Raw genomic sequence first — 14665 nt, 5'->3', positions numbered from 1 at the left:
TATTATTATTATTATTATTATTATTATCTTAAATAACCTAGTAAAAGTGTATATGTATGCATACAAAGATACGTAATAGCTTCAGTGCATTTGAAAGGCGCCACGCACCCATATAAAATAGCCGCAATTTTCTCTAAGAGTATGGGATTGATTTCATATATCTTCATACCATGTTCGAGTACTCTACCACGAATACTTCCAGAGATATGCAGTATGAAAAATTACGTTTGTATGGTTGGCGCCACGCCCCCNATGCATACAAAGATACGTAATAGCTTCAGTGCATTTGAAAGGCGCCACGCACCCATATAAAATAGCCGCAATTTTCTCTAAGAGTATGGGATTGATTTCATATATCTTCATACCATGTTCGAGTACTCTACCACGAATACTTCCAGAGATATGCAGTATGAAAAATTACGTTTGTATGGTTGGCGCCACGCCCCCTTTTCCAATAGCCCCAATTTTTCTTCATGACTATGTGATTGATTTTATATATCTCCATACCAAATTGCAGTACTCTATCATGAACACTTTAAGAGATATGCTGTGTGAAAAAATCGGTTTGTATGGGAGGTGCCACGCCCTTTTTCCAATAGCCCCAATTTTTCCTCATGACCATGCGATTGATTTCATATATCTCCATACCAAGTTTCAGTATTCTAACACGAACACTTCCAGAGATATACAGTGTGAAAAATTCGGTTTGTATGGGAGGTGTCATTCCCCCATTTCCAATAACCGCAATTTTTCTCCATGAGTATGCCATTGTTTTCATATATCTCCATACTATGTTTGAGTACTCTACCACGAACACTTCCAGAGATATGCAGTATGAAAAATTAGGTTTGTATGGGAGGTGCCATGCCCCCTTTTCCAAAAACCACAATTTTTCTCCACGAGTATGCAATTATTTTCATATATCTCCATACCATGTTCGAGTACTGTACCATGAACACTTTCAGAGATATGCAGTGTGAAAATTTCGGCATAGCATATATGCACAAAAATTTGATAAAGATCGGTCAAGCCGTTTAGGAGGAGTTCGACCACTAACACCGTAACACGAGATTTTCACCCGTATGCTGTAATCCGAAAGTTTGTAGCTACGAATTCGTAGCTCCGTTCCGAAAATTCGAAAATTGGTATGCTGTAATCCGATCGTAACTATCAACGGCGTTGCCAACTAAAATAGTGAAATTCGAAGATCTTAATCAGCTGTTTTGACAGAAACAAATCAAAATAGCAAATGAAAATTAGTTCAATCATTATTTGAAAATACTTTTCCTTAGTTAAGTAGAATACAAGGGATTCAGTGGCCGGTACACTTTTGTCCCAGGAGGAAGAACAGCTAACAGTTGCATTAATATACAAAGGAGATTGCTAGGAGACTGTTCTGATATTGTGCCGCTTTAATTCTTGAAATGCTTTCCTAAAGTTCCACCACATCCTCTTAAGCTCCTTTTACAAAGTCTCGACCAATGTCCGGCCTTTCGCTCATGCATTCCACCAGTTTTTCGTATTGCGAGCGATTTATTGTGATCTTCGATCCGTTAATTTTGTAAACATTTAACAATAAGTTTTTTTCTATTCACACTTCAACTAACATACATATTTTTGCGTTTACACACTTTATTTTATTGATATTTTAAAACAATTTGTTTCGCTCCGACACGAGTTGCTCTTCGTACAAAATTTCCGACAAATACATAAAAATGACAGCTACGTCGGATTCAGGCATACCAACATCATGATTCAATAATTAAAGGTTTTCTCATTATTGACATTAGAGTTTTGACACTCCCTTAGCTCCCTTACAAACGCTTTGCACACCCACACGAACCCACATATAGTGCCTTGCTAAGGGAGCCGATTTTGTCAAGAGGGAGCGAGAACCTTTTATTATTGAATCATGTACCAACATTACGAATTTCAAAGATGGCCTACGAATTTCGAAATTACGATACGACAACGCGGATTTCAGCATACCAATTTTAGGATTCGTAGCAAAATCGAATCTATGACGGATTACAGCATAGGGGTGTTTTATATATGAGATAAGTATAGATATGCATATCAAGCGAAACGTATTCTAATACCTGTACAACGATGCTAATTTTGTAAAAAATAACACCTTCGGTGCTTATTGGCCTAACTTAATAAATATGCGACGGTAATCAGTAAAACATAATTATAATTGCTGTCCGTTAGCAATGATCGGGATCCGGATAAAAAATTTGCACGCAAATGCAATAACGATATGATCCTGATAGAGATCTGATTCAATTGATGATCCGCTGTGCTTGTTTTTANGTAGGGTCGATCCCCCCCTAAATTTCATTCTGGCTACGCCGATGCACCTGTAATATAAGTTTTCACAAACAAATTTATATCTATATTATATACATATATAAATGTGAATGTCTGTTTGTTTATTACCTCATAACTTTTGAACCACTACACGGAATCGCACGAAACTTTACATTTACCCTGGGAAGGTTATAGGTATGGTTTTGTTCGCAAATGTGTTGTCAATTTTGCGGGGGAGGCGTAGCACCTCCTATAGGCCTGCAAATTTTAAATCAGCTATATTTTCGAAACTATAAGTCACATGAACTTGGTGTGCAGACAAATCTATGGAAGATGCTTACAGTAAGGTATATACAGGCTGTCCCAGAACTCAACGTCAAGCCGAAACGGGGCATGGTAGATAACAAGGATGCCAACACCAAAGTCCAATTCCAAAAGAGAGAAGCCAAAGTTGCCGGTATGTAATCAACAAGTCCAATTCACAAAAATCCAAGTCCAAAAAGCCAAAGTTGTCAGTACTAAATCAACACAAGCGAATACGGAAAGGTGCGCTGTAGACGAATGAGCGAAACGTGCTAACTGCAGTGTTGCCGTTACAGCGTCAGACTGGTGTCAGACTGTTAGCGTAGCCATTTTCTTGGTATGGCGACTGTATCTATTTCATTCGCACGCGTTTAAACGACGCATCTCCGTCTCACAGCCTGCATGGCAAACATGTCCACAATCCATCTCTCTCATGATTTTGCCGTAAAATTAAGAACCTACCAAGAGCTTGTGCGAATACAACACATTTGAACTGAGTAAAATGAGTTAGCAAAAATCGGGTTACTTGAGGTTTTTATTTTTTTACTCGTTTTGTTAGTATGAAACTAACAAGTATTGTACCATTTTACAATCCTAATTAAATGCGCGAACTTTTAATGGCACTTGCCAAGGCACTTTAGTACATTTTTTTTTAAAGGAGGGCCTTTCAAAGTCGTCAACTTATAAAAATTTTAAATTCATAGTTTAACAAATAGTCTTAATTCTAGCAAACTTGGGGCAATTGTGTCATTATTTTTGACTTAGGTTCTAGAAATGTTATTTAGGGTTAAGGTTCCGAAGTTTAAATGAACAAAAATAATAAAAATTAACCACAATAATTTGTCTGTACAAATTTCTAGGTTTTTCTTAAATGCCCATACTTTTCAAACTGCATGGGATAGTTTTTTTTTCTGATTTTTCTCATGATGGTTACAATCAATCCTGTCACCCCGTTTCGGCTTGACGTTGAGTTCTGGGACACCCTGTATAAATAACTTTGTAGGAGGGGGCGTGGCATATCTCATAATCGTAAAATTTTTAATCAGCCATAACTTCGGTACCATAAGTTAAATAAAATTGAAATTTGGTATGCAAACATATCAATGGTAGGTGCTTATAGTAAGGTTTATATAAATAAGTTTGGAAGTGGGGCCATGGCACATAATATAGGCGTGGAATTTTTTATCAGCCATAACTTCGGAACCACAAGTCACATGACTCCTTTAGTTTCTTTTGATATACCTTTCGAATTTAAAAACCTCAGCTTCCAGTTTNGGAAGGTTATAGGTATGGTTTTGTTCGCAAATGTGTTGTCAATTTTGCGGGGGAGGCGTAGCACCTCCTATAGGCCTGCAAATTTTAAATCAGCTATATTTTCGAAACTATAAGTCACATGAACTTGGTGTGCAGACAAATCTATGGAAGATGCTTACAGTAAGGTATATACAGGCTGTCCCAGAACTCAACGTCAAGCCGAAACGGGGCATGGTAGATAACAAGGATGCCAACACCAAAGTCCAATTCCAAAAGAGAGAAGCCAAAGTTGCCGGTATGTAATCAACAAGTCCAATTCACAAAAATCCAAGTCCAAAAAGCCAAAGTTGTCAGTACTAAATCAACACAAGCGAATACGGAAAGGTGCGCTGTAGACGAATGAGCGAAACGTGCTAACTGCAGTGTTGCCGTTACAGCGTCAGACTGGTGTCAGACTGTTAGCGTAGCCATTTTCTTGGTATGGCGACTGTATCTATTTCATTCGCACGCGTTTAAACGACGCATCTCCGTCTCACAGCCTGCATGGCAAACATGTCCACAATCCATCTCTCTCATGATTTTGCCGTAAAATTAAGAACCTACCAAGAGCTTGTGCGAATACAACACATTTGAACTGAGTAAAATGAGTTAGCAAAAATCGGGTTACTTGAGGTTTTTATTTTTTTACTCGTTTTGTTAGTATGAAACTAACAAGTATTGTACCATTTTACAATCCTAATTAAATGCGCGAACTTTTAATGGCACTTGCCAAGGCACTTTAGTACATTTTTTTTTAAAGGAGGGCCTTTCAAAGTCGTCAACTTATAAAAATTTTAAATTCATAGTTTAACAAATAGTCTTAATTCTAGCAAACTTGGGGCAATTGTGTCATTATTTTTGACTTAGGTTCTAGAAATGTTATTTAGGGTTAAGGTTCCGAAGTTTAAATGAACAAAAATAATAAAAATTAACCACAATAATTTGTCTGTACAAATTTCTAGGTTTTTCTTAAATGCCCATACTTTTCAAACTGCATGGGATAGTTTTTTTTTCTGATTTTTCTCATGATGGTTACAATCAATCCTGTCACCCCGTTTCGGCTTGACGTTGAGTTCTGGGACACCCTGTATAAATAACTTTGTAGGAGGGGGCGTGGCATATCTCATAATCGTAAAATTTTTAATCAGCCATAACTTCGGTACCATAAGTTAAATAAAATTGAAATTTGGTATGCAAACATATCAATGGTAGGTGCTTATAGTAAGGTTTATATAAATAAGTTTGGAAGTGGGGCCATGGCACATAATATAGGCGTGGAATTTTTTATCAGCCATAACTTCGGAACCACAAGTCACATGACTCCTTTAGTTTCTTTTGATATACCTTTCGAATTTAAAAACCTCAGCTTCCAGTTTGCTTAGCTTTTGCAATGACAATAAACAAGAATGCCTTAAAGTAAAACCCGAAACTTTATCGAAAATAAAATGTATGATAATTGTATGGGAAAATGCATTTATGTTAATAGATACTTTCAAGTATTAAAAAATGCTGTGAAATCATATTACAGTTATTATACGTAGGAAATTAGATAGTATTTCTTCTATTATATAATTTATTGGAGATGTTTTGACCTAAATAAAAACACCTGCAGTGCCAAGAAATTATTATTGCATTTCATTCCATAACACCCAAGCTATACAGCTGTCCTACCATATGCTGCTATCACGGCTATAGTAAAATTAGAGCAAAGGGTATAACATCTTTACATAAAGTATTTTTCATATTTGTATAAAGACGTGGGGAGAACCCCGCGGGTAAAAGCTAGTACCATATAAATAGGAGCAAAAGGCGGGCCACGTATGTAATTTTACTTTTTTTGCTTTTTACATGCAATAATTAAAAATGATTTTTTACCAAAGCTTCCACTTCGAATGCCCATATCTGGATTTCGGAGGCTAACTTCGAAAAACGGAGAAATTACTTTTTTTACTTATGACTCCGTCTCTTAAAAAAAGTTGGTTTGGTCCAATACCCAACCGGGTGCTGTACAGTGTTATANCAAAAATCGGGTTACTTGAGGTTTTTATTTTTTTACTCGTTTTGTTAGTATGAAACTAACAAGTATTGTACCATTTTACAATCCTAATTAAATGCGCGAACTTTTAATGGCACTTGCCAAGGCACTTTAGTACATTTTTTTTTAAAGGAGGGCCTTTCAAAGTCGTCAACTTATAAAAATTTTAAATTCATAGTTTAACAAATAGTCTTAATTCTAGCAAACTTGGGGCAATTGTGTCATTATTTTTGACTTAGGTTCTAGAAATGTTATTTAGGGTTAAGGTTCCGAAGTTTAAATGAACAAAAATAATAAAAATTAACCACAATAATTTGTCTGTACAAATTTCTAGGTTTTTCTTAAATGCCCATACTTTTCAAACTGCATGGGATAGTTTTTTTTTCTGATTTTTCTCATGATGGTTACAATCAATCCTGTCACCCCGTTTCGGCTTGACGTTGAGTTCTGGGACACCCTGTATAAATAACTTTGTAGGAGGGGGCGTGGCATATCTCATAATCGTAAAATTTTTAATCAGCCATAACTTCGGTACCATAAGTTAAATAAAATTGAAATTTGGTATGCAAACATATCAATGGTAGGTGCTTATAGTAAGGTTTATATAAATAAGTTTGGAAGTGGGGCCATGGCACATAATATAGGCGTGGAATTTTTTATCAGCCATAACTTCGGAACCACAAGTCACATGACTCCTTTAGTTTCTTTTGATATACCTTTCGAATTTAAAAACCTCAGCTTCCAGTTTGCTTAGCTTTTGCAATGACAATAAACAAGAATGCCTTAAAGTAAAACCCGAAACTTTATCGAAAATAAAATGTATGATAATTGTATGGGAAAATGCATTTATGTTAATAGATACTTTCAAGTATTAAAAAATGCTGTGAAATCATATTACAGTTATTATACGTAGGAAATTAGATAGTATTTCTTCTATTATATAATTTATTGGAGATGTTTTGACCTAAATAAAAACACCTGCAGTGCCAAGAAATTATTATTGCATTTCATTCCATAACACCCAAGCTATACAGCTGTCCTACCATATGCTGCTATCACGGCTATAGTAAAATTAGAGCAAAGGNACAAAAATAATAAAAATTAACCACAATAATTTGTCTGTACAAATTTCTAGGTTTTTCTTAAATGCCCATACTTTTCAAACTGCATGGGATAGTTTTTTTTTCTGATTTTTCTCATGATGGTTACAATCAATCCTGTCACCCCGTTTCGGCTTGACGTTGAGTTCTGGGACACCCTGTATAAATAACTTTGTAGGAGGGGGCGTGGCATATCTCATAATCGTAAAATTTTTAATCAGCCATAACTTCGGTACCATAAGTTAAATAAAATTGAAATTTGGTATGCAAACATATCAATGGTAGGTGCTTATAGTAAGGTTTATATAAATAAGTTTGGAAGTGGGGCCATGGCACATAATATAGGCGTGGAATTTTTTATCAGCCATAACTTCGGAACCACAAGTCACATGACTCCTTTAGTTTCTTTTGATATACCTTTCGAATTTAAAAACCTCAGCTTCCAGTTTGCTTAGCTTTTGCAATGACAATAAACAAGAATGCCTTAAAGTAAAACCCGAAACTTTATCGAAAATAAAATGTATGATAATTGTATGGGAAAATGCATTTATGTTAATAGATACTTTCAAGTATTAAAAAATGCTGTGAAATCATATTACAGTTATTATACGTAGGAAATTAGATAGTATTTCTTCTATTATATAATTTATTGGAGATGTTTTGACCTAAATAAAAACACCTGCAGTGCCAAGAAATTATTATTGCATTTCATTCCATAACACCCAAGCTATACAGCTGTCCTACCATATGCTGCTATCACGGCTATAGTAAAATTAGAGCAAAGGGTATAACATCTTTACATAAAGTATTTTTCATATTTGTATAAAGACGTGGGGAGAACCCCGCGGGTAAAAGCTAGTACCATATAAATAGGAGCAAAAGGCGGGCCACGTATGTAATTTTACTTTTTTTGCTTTTTACATGCAATAATTAAAAATGATTTTTTACCAAAGCTTCCACTTCGAATGCCCATATCTGGATTTCGGAGGCTAACTTCGAAAAACGGAGAAATTACTTTTTTTACTTATGACTCCGTCTCTTAAAAAAAGTTGGTTTGGTCCAATACCCAACCGGGTGCTGTACAGTGTTATATATTAATTCCTTTTTGATATTCAGCAATATATGTGTGCAATAAAATTTTTAATAGAAAACACAAAATCAGTTTTTTATTATTATTTTATTTAGATATTTTGGTCCACAGCTTTTCCAATTATGCAACTTTAGGTTGCTTTTCGTCGCAAAAATATATGCCTGGCACATTTATTTAACTTTTTCTTCTAATATTTCTCATAATAAACTAATATATATTGTTTATTTTACAATTTCACGTAAATGTTCGCAACTTTGTTTATCATTTGTATGGGATTTTGCCACTTTNACAATAATTTGTCTGTACAAATTTCTAGGTTTTTCTTAAATGCCCATACTTTTCAAACTGCATGGGATAGTTTTTTTTTCTGATTTTTCTCATGATGGTTACAATCAATCCTGTCACCCCGTTTCGGCTTGACGTTGAGTTCTGGGACACCCTGTATAAATAACTTTGTAGGAGGGGGCGTGGCATATCTCATAATCGTAAAATTTTTAATCAGCCATAACTTCGGTACCATAAGTTAAATAAAATTGAAATTTGGTATGCAAACATATCAATGGTAGGTGCTTATAGTAAGGTTTATATAAATAAGTTTGGAAGTGGGGCCATGGCACATAATATAGGCGTGGAATTTTTTATCAGCCATAACTTCGGAACCACAAGTCACATGACTCCTTTAGTTTCTTTTGATATACCTTTCGAATTTAAAAACCTCAGCTTCCAGTTTGCTTAGCTTTTGCAATGACAATAAACAAGAATGCCTTAAAGTAAAACCCGAAACTTTATCGAAAATAAAATGTATGATAATTGTATGGGAAAATGCATTTATGTTAATAGATACTTTCAAGTATTAAAAAATGCTGTGAAATCATATTACAGTTATTATACGTAGGAAATTAGATAGTATTTCTTCTATTATATAATTTATTGGAGATGTTTTGACCTAAATAAAAACACCTGCAGTGCCAAGAAATTATTATTGCATTTCATTCCATAACACCCAAGCTATACAGCTGTCCTACCATATGCTGCTATCACGGCTATAGTAAAATTAGAGCAAAGGGTATAACATCTTTACATAAAGTATTTTTCATATTTGTATAAAGACGTGGGGAGAACCCCGCGGGTAAAAGCTAGTACCATATAAATAGGAGCAAAAGGCGGGCCACGTATGTAATTTTACTTTTTTTGCTTTTTACATGCAATAATTAAAAATGATTTTTTACCAAAGCTTCCACTTCGAATGCCCATATCTGGATTTCGGAGGCTAACTTCGAAAAACGGAGAAATTACTTTTTTTACTTATGACTCCGTCTCTTAAAAAAAGTTGGTTTGGTCCAATACCCAACCGGGTGCTGTACAGTGTTATATATTAATTCCTTTTTGATATTCAGCAATATATGTGTGCAATAAAATTTTTAATAGAAAACACAAAATCAGTTTTTTATTATTATTTTATTTAGATATTTTGGTCCACAGCTTTTCCAATTATGCAACTTTAGGTTGCTTTTCGTCGCAAAAATATATGCCTGGCACATTTATTTAACTTTTTCTTCTAATATTTCTCATAATAAACTAATATATATTGTTTATTTTACAATTTCACGTAAATGTTCGCAACTTTGTTTATCATTTGTATGGGATTTTGCCACTTTTTCTTTGTCTGCTATTCGTACTGTTTCGTTCATGACGTCACAGCAAGGCTCAGGGCGCAATCTTCTTTTCTATCATTCTTGAAAATTAGTGCTGCCAACCTCAATAAGAATGAGCCAGATCGTTTCCGTGAGAAATGATCGTAATACTGGGCTGGATAACCCAAGGAAACACAATATCGGCCCCTAATATGAGTTGCTGTGGTGAAAGTGCTGATCGAACGAATTTTCTTTAGGTATTATGACCACAGTATATACAGTAATAAACCTATTTGAGTACTCCTTGGGGGTAAAATCTGATCAGGGTTGATAATGAGCATGAATTTTCTTGATTCAGAGTTGTTTACAAAATTACTGTGGTATGAAAGGGAGCAACGACCGTCGTTCGGGCAAACATTGAATACCCGGCGCAAGTATTATATATAATTCCTTTCCGAAAACTACCGTTACATTGTAAGCGGTGGTGGTTCAGCGTTTCTGAAATTTACCATTATATGAAAAGCGTAATTTAAGTCCGATTTCTAAAACTTACCACCCTCCTGCTTTTGTGTGTCAAGTACAATAATTATATCGAGTTTGGTACAAATTGATAGAACGGTTACCGAGATACATTTATGTGGTGATAAGTGGGCGGTGCTTCGCCCATTTTCCGTGAACGTATTTCTTGCTAAAGAATTATGGCAATTATAAATTTTAAATAAATTAGCTTAAGTCAGACATGGGCACTTTTGCCCGTATGGGCTTTTTTGCCCGTACGGGTAAGCGAGCCCATTTCGCGGGATAGATCAGGGGAAAATCATGGGCAAACGTGAAGGGGGCAACAAATCTTACTAATACCAATGAGAGCCACTGCACACGCATTCTGGAGTAAAAAGGCTTACTCTCCCAAACGTACGCCACATACACTCCTCATCATTTGAATAGCTCAACCTTTTAATCCTTAGTATTTACATTTTTAGTTTTGTTTATTTAATATTCATTAAATCCGATTTTAAAACTTTATACAGTGTTAAAAAAATGTCAACAAAGGGGTACAATAAAGTGCAAGTTTCAAGTGTCTGTAAAATAGCGGTGATTTTTGACAATTTTTGAAAACTGTAAATACTAAGGATTAAAAGGGTGTGCAATGCAAATAACGAGGAGTGTATAGAGCAGATGTGATCGCTACCGCAAGTAAACGCGTCTGAAAGTGTGATTGTGTTAGTGTGCCAATAAACCACAAAAAATTTTGATTTTCAGCGAGCATGCGCGCAACCCGCCCTACAAACGACGAGCATGTGCGCATGTGCGCGGATATGCTCGTCGTGTGTAGCTACTGTAATACGCTCTCGCATGTATTCGAATGTGATGAGCATCGATATAACTGTTGCCAACTTTTGGCTTTCGCAATAAATTAAGTGACATTGTATTTATTTTGTTCAGCCATTTATTCATTCCAAACGTACGGAAAACTTTATCCGTTGACTTACACATATGTTAGTGTTTGGCTGAGCTCCTCTGGATAATATGCTCCCAGATAATCCAAACGCAATATTTTCACAGTCTCTATCACGGAATAGAATATTCTGGTTATTAGCTGGGTGTGCGCATTTGTACAAAAGTAAGCAGTTGCATGAAAATAAAGCCGCTAGAGAAACCAAGTAAAGTTTTGCAAATTGTTTTACAAATAAAAAAACATTTTGCTAATTAGATTAATTAACTGCGCATAGTTGGAAATATTTACAAGTGACATTGCGTGATTACTTAAAATATTTGAATATACAGCTTTATATGCAAAAATACAATTAAACACAGCAATTTGGTGTTTTTTTTTTGGGAAAATTGCGATATTTTCAGTGTTTTGGTGCTTTTTTAAATAAAAAACTTGGCAATACTGATCACTAGCTGACCTTCATCGTGCGCTCTTTTCTGTGTTCGGACTCAAAATGAGAGTAAAAATCAAGTTTTCGTACTAGATTTGCATTTCTTATTTTCATAAAAACAATTCATTTTTTCTCGTATCACTTTATTCTGGGACTAAATAAGGGGCAAAAGCTTCCTTTACAAGGGTCGATTTCAGTAGACTGGAAAATCGACTAGCCAAAGCATTTATATTTTACGGTTGAGATGTCATTTACACGGGTCGATTTTGGTCGAACTACAAAAATCTACTCGAAAATCACCCGTGTAAAGGCGCTTTAATCCAGCGAGCAATTATCATTAAAGTTAAAATGCCTTGGTTAAAATTAATAAAAAGTTATTTCATTATTTCTTTACCGGGACAATTGTTACATCGGTGGGCAACGACGCATTTACAGAGCAATCTTTTTCGATCGGGTTCAAATCGGGCGATTGTGAGGGCCTATTCACGAATTCAAGTGTATTTGCAAAGGTGCTGTAGCTCACCAATGTAACAATCGTGCCGATAAAAAGGTAAAATATAACTTTAAGTTTGCTATTAAAAACCCCACCTCCTTTCTATTTGAAGAGTAAATTTGTTGATGCAACAAAACGGAGCAGATTTTCAGTTGAGCGGAGTAGAGGACTTGGTTACAAATTGTTTCGACAAAACGGAACAAATCTACTCCTATCGGAGTAGAGTCCGAAAGATGGCTTATTGTGAATATGAGGAAAATTTTCGCTCTTCTTTGGCGCACAAAGTCAGTATTACCCCATGAACCAACTAACAAGATCACCCAGCACGGCAACCGTGTATTTGTAATTGCATTTGAGAAAAAAAATAATGGTTGATGACGTCATTTTTTAATCGGTTATTTCATTCACACACATGTTTCATTCCGTTTTATTCACATGGCGGCGAAAAAATGACGTCACTGCAAAAAGATAACTTTTTTCTCGCACGCCGTGCTGGGTGATCATTATTCGTTCGTTCATGGTATTGCGAAAAAATTATTTATATCCCCACAGACATCATGTTCATCTCAGTACGGCTGCGGTAATACTCATGAACCAACTAACAAGATCACCCAGCACGGCAACCGTGTATTTGTAATTGCATTTGAGAAAAAAAAATAATGGGTAATACCATGAACGAACGAATAAAGATCACCCAGCACGGCGTGCGAGAAAAAAGTTATTTTTTTGCAGTGACGTCATTTTTTCGCCGCCATGTGAATAAACGGAATGAAACCTGTGTGTGAATGAAATAACCGATTAAAAAATGACGTCATCAACCATTATTTTTTTTTTTCTCAAATGCAATTACAAATACACGGTTGCCGTGCTGGGTGATCTTGTTAGTTGGTTCATGAGTATTACCGCAGCCGTACTGAGATGAACATGATGTCTGTGGGGATATAAATAATTTTTTCGCAACTTTTCATAACCTTCCTCCCGTAAACTGTTTTTCCCTTTCTCTAGCCCGCGCTCGCACTTTCGCTACTGCGCGGGCAAAAAAGTGCCCATGTCTGGCTTAAGTAGTTACTGATATATCGAAGAATTCGTATTTCTCTAAATTACCGATATATGGGAGATGGGCGTGGTTATTGTCCGATTTTAAAAATTTTCGGCCATTTGGTATGCTGTAGCAAGGCTAACAACTGTGCCAAGTTTGGAAGAAATTGGTGAAGCTGTTACCAAGCTACACACATGCAACAATAAGTGGGCGTGGCTACGCCCATTTTCCAAAAATTTATAATATTCTTATTTTTCGACTCAAAGTTATTGTAAATATCAATTTTGAGTGAATAATCTTCAGTAGTTACTAAAATATCGCAGTTTTAGTAATTATCTGTAAAAAAAACAAAGCTAATGCTTGCTGTGAAATTTCTCAATAGCCCTGCCGGATAAACAATTTTTATTCACCGCATAGCTGTCAAAAATACACTATCCAGAGTACTTTTCTATCAATTGGCACAGGCCACATGAGGCGAAATTCCCCACAGTAAGTGTTGCCGTGCGTGCAAAACGAAAACTCTGCACACAAGCCAAAAGTACTCTTCGAGGACCAATTGGTGAAAAACTACGAAAAGGTTTATTACTGTATATACTGTGTTATGACGCTCATTCGATCAAGAATAGCGCTATTGTAAATTTCGCTCGTTTAGGTTGTTCACAATAGTATATTTTTCACCGCTGAGAAGCTTTGTTTACAAATCGAGCAAACTAAAAAGTGTGCTTATACATATTGATCGTCGCCCGGGTGAAAGATTGTCGTGCAAAATTACTGTGGTACAACGCGCAGTTTTGACGATTTTTGGTTTTGGTTGGATGCAGTTATATATTTTAAAATAAGGTCTTTCGATTGGTGTTATCAGTTTTTAGATATCTCCTTTAGTATCCGAGATATTGACTAAATTTTTTTCGATAATTTAGTGAAAATATAGTTAGTGATGCAGTCATATTAAGCTAATCAATGCCTTAAAAATGACGCTCTCCATTTTTGGATATCTCCTTTAGTTTCCGAGATATTCAGGGCTATCACGGAATCCATCGTAGAAAATCTACGAATTCGAATGCCTGCTACGAATACGAAAAAATTACTATCACTGAATCCGAGGGAACTCGAAAATATCGTTGCCAGCCTCGAATGCTGATTCGAAATCAGCTAGTGCAAACGAAACAATAGAAATTTATGTATGCCATTTTGCTTACGCTGCCCCAGCAGTCGCAATGGCCGAGTAATATTTTTTTTTTTAGTTTAGATTTTAGTCTTTAAAAGAGAAGAATATATTTTTTTTTTATTAATTTAAATATGTATTTTTTTAATAAATAAATTTTTATGATATTGAAGTAATTAGGTTTCTTTCCTAATAAATTGTTAATAAACTATTATTTGCTCGCTTCATAAAAAACATGAATTAAATAGCGTCTAGCAGATGAATGTATGTATATACCAGGGATTGGCATTGGTTGATCGTCAACTGTTCATACTCATTCA

This window comes from Rhagoletis zephyria, unplaced genomic scaffold (assembly GCF_001687245.7).
Source record: "Rhagoletis zephyria isolate East Lansing unplaced genomic scaffold, Rhagoletis_zephyria_1.1 Rzeph_scaffold_00127, whole genome shotgun sequence".
Lineage (NCBI taxonomy): Eukaryota > Metazoa > Arthropoda > Insecta > Diptera > Tephritidae > Rhagoletis > Rhagoletis zephyria.
This window is presented reverse-complemented; position numbering follows the sequence as displayed.